Here is a 6,190-nt window from a genome sequence, read left to right as displayed (position 1 = left end):
TTATTTTGAAGTGTGTGTGTATGTGTGTGTGAGTGTATACACACTCCCGTTTGTGTATGCTGAGTGCGGGCTCCAGGGGAGACCAAGGGGGTGCCGGATTTGCTTGGCGCTGGAGTCATGGGCGGTTCTCTGCGAAAGCAATACACACTCTTAACCGCTGAGCTACTTCTCTACGTCCACCATCCTTTAAAAAATATTTATTTCTTATGTGTGTACATGTCTGCATGCAAGTATGCATGTATGTGAAGGTGTGCATGCCTGTACAAAAGCAGAGGCCAGAGAGGCCATCTGGTATCCTCTCCCATCATTGCCTGTCCATTCCTTTGAGTCCCTTCCTGAACATGAGACTTTTGTCTCCGCTAGGCTGGAAGCTGGCAAGTCCCAGCAACTCCCCTTTCCCCACCCCCACTCTGGGAGTTGGGGTTACAGACATTTTCAGGGCTGCCTGGCTTGTTACATGAGTGCTCGGATCCAAGCTCCAGTGCTGATAGGGGCTGGGTCTTTCCTCCAGTGCCTACAATGGCCTTTTTAGAAGCTTGCTCTCCCCTCAACACTCTCACAGGCGCATTCTTCTGGCCTGCAGCAGCAGCCCTTTCCAGTGCTGAACACAAAGGACATTTGTTGCATGTAATTGTGTTCTAAAGCTGTCCCATTTCCATTATGAATAATCACGACACCGGGGGTGAAGGGGGACTGAGACACCACACTGGAAACCACTAGAATGCTATGATTCATTTTGGTCTCTTTATTAAGAATCCTATCTCAGATCATTTGCAGCCAGGTTCTACCCCCAAGCAAGTTTCTTCGGTCGTGTTAAATTCATGGGGAGAATCCCCTGAGGATTTAGCACTGAAAAATAGACAGCTTTAATAACGGAATGCTGATGTAAAGAGCAGGGTAAGGCAGTGTGTTCTCACCATTTAGGGAAAAGATGGGTAAGTTGTTACTAATAAGCCGTGCAGCATTTTTTTCCTTGCCGTTTTCTTCATATGAAGGAATATGGAGATGAACTTTTAAATGCCAGATGATTGCCTGACGGCTTCCATCTCTAGGGCAAACGTTTAGTTAGGGATCATTTTGCTATTGCCTTTACTAAAGCCTCGGAGGGCTCACACTTACATAAAAAGTCAGATCTCTGCGCAAGAGTGCAGTGGATAGAGTCATGTGGGACCCAGATACTTCTTGGTCCCATTTCACAACTATTTTGGACTCCACTGGTCAGCTTTCCATTGCTCTAATGAATGCCAGAGGTGAATCAGCTTGAAAAGAGAAAAGCAGTTTTCAGCCCTGTTTGCTGGCCTGTTGCTCTGAGTCTTGGGTTCAGCAGCACGTCATGGTGGAAGTGAGTGGAAGAGCAAACTGCTGTCACAGGGGTCAGGAAGGAGAGAAGTGTTGGGCGTGTCCCAGGGACCTAGCATCTTCCAACTGGGTTTCTTTTTTTTTCAACCTTTAAGAGGTTCTGGCCCTTCTGACTGCAGGAGATTGAATCAGCAACACATGGGCCTTTCAAGACACTTACTCAAGCCCTCCTATCTTTTTAAAGACAGGGTTTCGGGCCGGGCGGTGGTGGCGCACGCCTTTAATCCCAGCACTCGGGAGGCAGAGCCAGGTGGATCTCTGTGAGTTCGAGGCCAGCCTGGGCTACCAAGTGAGTTCCAGGAAAGGCGCAAAGCTACACAGAGAAACCCTGTCTCGAAAAACCAAAAAAAAAAAAAAAAAAAAAAAAAAAAAAAAAAAAAAAAAAAAGACAGGGTTTCACACGGCCCAGCCTGGCCCCTATGTGGCTAACCTTGACCTTCTGATCCTTCTGCCTTCACTTCCTGAATGTTGACGATCACAGGCCACCATGGCCAGTTGATACAGCGCTGGCAATCGAACTCTGGACTTTGTACTCTGTAGGCAAGTACTCTGCCCATGGAGTTACATCCCCAGCCCCAGACACCAACTTTCTCATGAGTGAGGCTGGGAGCAGGGGTCACCAGGGCCTGTGTCACCTTCCTGGGTGAAGTCCCAATGTAACTCGTCCGTCCCTTCTCTTACCGTTTACATCTGCGCGTCCAGTCATGTATCCCATATTCCATTCCAGTTATGTCAAAGCTGCCGCCCACATCTGCCATGGTTTTGAACATGATCCTTCCACCCACCTTTCCAACCAGGGAAGTTCATTCATCTTTTAAGAACTTCTTCTAATGTGACCTCTAGAAAATTATCTTACCCTAAACAAAGCCGTTCTTTCCTGTATAGCATCCACAGCCTGCTTCAGTTGTGGAACTAAGTAGGCTGGCAGGATTGATTTGTAATTTCAGCTCCACATGGTGTCCCACAGAGGACAAGGACTTCATTTTAGACATTCCTACTCTCCATCCCAAGGCTTTACAACAGTAGGAATATTGACTTTTTAGGCCAGAAAATTCTTTTTAAAAATATTGTTACATTTTCTTTATTCTGTGTGTGGGACAAAGTGTGCAGGAATCAGTTCTCCCCTGCTACGATGTGTGAGTCCCAGAGATCGAACAGGTTATCAGGCTTGATGGCAAGAACTTTTACTAGCTAGGCCAATTTGCTGGTCCACAGAAAAGCAGTACAGATCTCTAGTGTGAAGATTTAGAAAAATGTCCTCAGACATGGCTAATGTCTTGGGGATGTGGCATACTTCACACACACACACACACACACACACACACACACACACACACACAAGCAAAAGAAAGAGAGAGAGAGAGAGAGAGAGAGAGAGAGAGAGAGAGAGAGAGAGAGAGAGAAACACAGAGAGACACAGAGACAGAGAGAGACACAGATAGAGAGGGAGAGGTTCCTGGTTGGAACCACTACCCCAGCTCTAATAGACAGCCTGATCCTAGGTATTTAATGAATATTTGCTGAGCTAACAAAGCAATACTCGAATTAATGAATACAAATCTAAGTGAATCAAGTGCACAATGGTAAATAAACAAACCCAACATCTTGTTTTAGCCTCTCTGCATCCATCAAATCAAACTTGAAGTCTCTATTGTAGCCACGGAGGCTCTTCAAGGGCGGACTCAGCCTTCCTTCTGCCTTTGTCAGGGTTTTGCTCTTGCTCTTGACCTCTGGGCTCTTTCCTGTTCTCTTGCTTTGTCTGCCTTTCCTGTCACTCAAATTCCATGCTTCCTTCAGGACAAAGGACTAACTTCTTGCAAACGCCTTCTGCCACTTGCTCACATTCATCTGGGAATGAACACATGTGCATGTATACTGCTTTGGGTCTTAGGATTATTGATTAGTGTTTTGTTTCGTAAACACACATACAGACTTTCTTCTTAACTGAAAAATAGCTCCTCGGCAGGAGGGTTCGCTCCTTCCAAGCTTTTCTTCCCCTTACCACTGCTGGGAGCTGGAAGAACAGATGTTTGGCTTTGCTTGAAGCACACACTGCTTTAAGGAACTAGCAGATGTGTTCAATCTGTGATCTGTGTTGAAGAGGCAAAGGGATAACTCCTTGATAACCTGCAGTTTTTAGAATAAGTTCAGTCAAACAGATATGAATAGAAGGAGTTTGCAAATGTTTTAGGATTTCTGTGAGAAAGCATGGAATACACTCCCAATAAGAAATACGGAAATGCATGCATTTTCTTTTCCTTTGTTTTTTCAATTCTGTTTGTACTTAAACTCCACTCAGGATCTTTTCTGCAGTGGCAAAACAGTATTAGAAACTGGGTGTGATAGTGCATGCCTGTAATACCAGTACTTGGAAAGTAGAGGTGGGAGGATCAGGAGTTTAAGGCCAGCCTGGGTTATATGAAACCCTATTAAAAAAAAAAAAAAAGAAAAGAAAATAAACCAAACTAAATAGCCACCACCACAACAAACTGTGATGTTATCAGGTTAAACAAAAACATCACATGTGGAATCCGGGTTGAAATAAAAATCTGAAGGTGGAGGGGACTGTCTGAAGAGGAGGAAGAGCATGGGGGTGGGGAGGAGGACACTAGGGAGTGAATGGGATCAAATTACATTCCACAAGTGTATGAAAAATGTCATAGTGAGACTCGTTATTAATTAGCAGTTAATATATGCTAATGCAATGTCTTGGAAACAAATACTGCCAGCCTTCCTGGTTTCTTTCTCAGCCCCACCCAGGCTTCCAACTGGCTCCAGGTCTGTGGGTTTCCAAGTACCGCAACTGTAAGTTTCCAGGACCAGAAGCAAGTTCCTCTCTGTTCCCATGGGTTGCTCCTACTGTGGTGTGAAAGGCTCCTGTGTCTGAACACTTGGTCCTCAGCTGGTGGTGCTGGCTTGGAGACTGTGAGATCCTAAGGAGGAGAAGAAGTTCTGCTGATAAGAGTGAGTCTCTGGGGACAGGCTTTGGGGTTTCATAGCCTAACCCTACTTCCTGCCCAATGGTGGCAGGCGCAAGGTGACCAGCGACCTCAGGAACCTGCAGCCACGCCTTCCCTCCTTGATGGAGTATATGCGTCTCCTTCTAAAGTGTGAGTCAGAGGAACCCTTCCTTCCTCAAGGTGCTTCTTGTCAGGCATTTGGTCACAGCAACAAGCCACCAACCCCTTCCTCCTGTTGATCCCTTTCAGGTGTTCTCAAGCTGGAGGCTCAATCTTGATGGCATGCTCACATGTGAGTGAAGACTTGTTATTATGTGCATACGTGGTGTGTGTTTGTGTATGTGCATGTCACGGTGAGCATGTGAAGGGCAGAGGACAACTACATAGAGTTGGTTCTCTCCATCCACCTCTTTACAAAAATAAATGTGTGTGTATGGGGGTTTTGCCTGAATGTCTGTTGGTGCCTCATATTCATGTCTGGTGCTTGCAGAAGCCAGAAGAGGGCATCAGGACTCCTGTAACTGGAGTTCCCAATGGCTGTGAGCCACCATGTGGGCAGGGAATCCAAGCAAGGTCCTCTTCCAGAGCAGCCAGTCTTCTTAACTCTCCATCTCTAACATCGCCATCTCTCCAGCCTTCTTCCTCTCTCTCAGTCTTTGCCCACTGAGCCATCTCCCCAGCCCACTTTCCTTGTTTTCACGTCAATAGATAATCAAAATCGAGTTCTCTCTGATCTCCTCTGGCTCTGTCTCGTGCATTAGCTGTGGTACAAGCTTTCCTGAGTTACCAGTTCCTAGTTCTGAAGGCGGTAGAAGAGTCAATAGTCCAATCTGGAATTCCAGGTTCCTTTCCCTGCTTCTCCATGCCACACTTTCCTTCAGAGCCTAAGTTCTCACCACTGCCCTGACATGTGAGCATGAGCCAGACCCACTGGCTGTCCCGTAGCCTGGACAGGGGGCCTGTAGTCTTTCCCCAACTACAGAGTGAAGGTCTTACTCAAAGGTCCTTCTGAAGCACGTTTGCCCTGGGTCCTAAGCAAAGGCGGATCAGTGTCTCCTACGCTCAACAGTGCTTCTTCACCCTCTTTGCTTTGAGAACGTAATACATGAATTTTCATGCTAGTTGCTGAGCTGAAGAAACCCCTGGCTCATGGAGTACAGTGTTTCTCATTTGTTGACCTGTCCCTCACCCACTCATCCATCCTGGCTGTCATTCTGAGACTACCATGCTTATAAACCTGAACAGTATGTAACCCATACAGAAGCACCCATGCATGTTGCAGGCAATAGAGACATTGTGAATCACTGAGTCTGATACTCTGGTGCTTTAGGTATGTGATAAACTGTGTCTTTGACTATTTTCTTCTTTTAAAGTTGCAGGGCCCAATAACAACTTAGTTGGTGTCTAATAAATATGCTGAATAAGTGAACTGATTCCTAGAAGTCAATGGGAGGCACGCTGGGTCTGTCTCCCAGTTTTAAAGGGATCAGTTACAGATACCTTATAGCTGAGGCCCAGAAGTAGCCTGCAGTGGTACTGTGGGAAGATAGCCTGGATACCACAGAATACTGTTTCTGCTGTTACTGAGCCCTGTGAGCCACGTGTGTGGCCATCATAGGACAACTTGGCCAAGTTGCTCTTTCCTTCCAGTGATGTGGATTCCAGGGATCTGACTCAGGTCATCAGGCTGCTCACCACTTTTGCTTGGTGGGCCGTCCGTCTTGCTACCCTCTTCTCCAATTTTCCTTTTCATCTGCTTTGTATGTCACAGCATCATGTTCACCTGCCTTCTAATCCTGTAGGTCCAAAAGCACAGATGAGAGGAGAGCTGGGCAAATCCTCTCAACAAAGACAAACTCCTTACACATTTT

Source organism: Peromyscus maniculatus, chromosome 5, assembly GCF_049852395.1.
Source record: "Peromyscus maniculatus bairdii isolate BWxNUB_F1_BW_parent chromosome 5, HU_Pman_BW_mat_3.1, whole genome shotgun sequence".
NCBI classification, from domain to species: domain Eukaryota; kingdom Metazoa; phylum Chordata; class Mammalia; order Rodentia; family Cricetidae; genus Peromyscus; species Peromyscus maniculatus.
The sequence above is the reverse complement of the archived record's forward strand: the minus strand, read 5'-3'. Positions refer to the sequence as shown.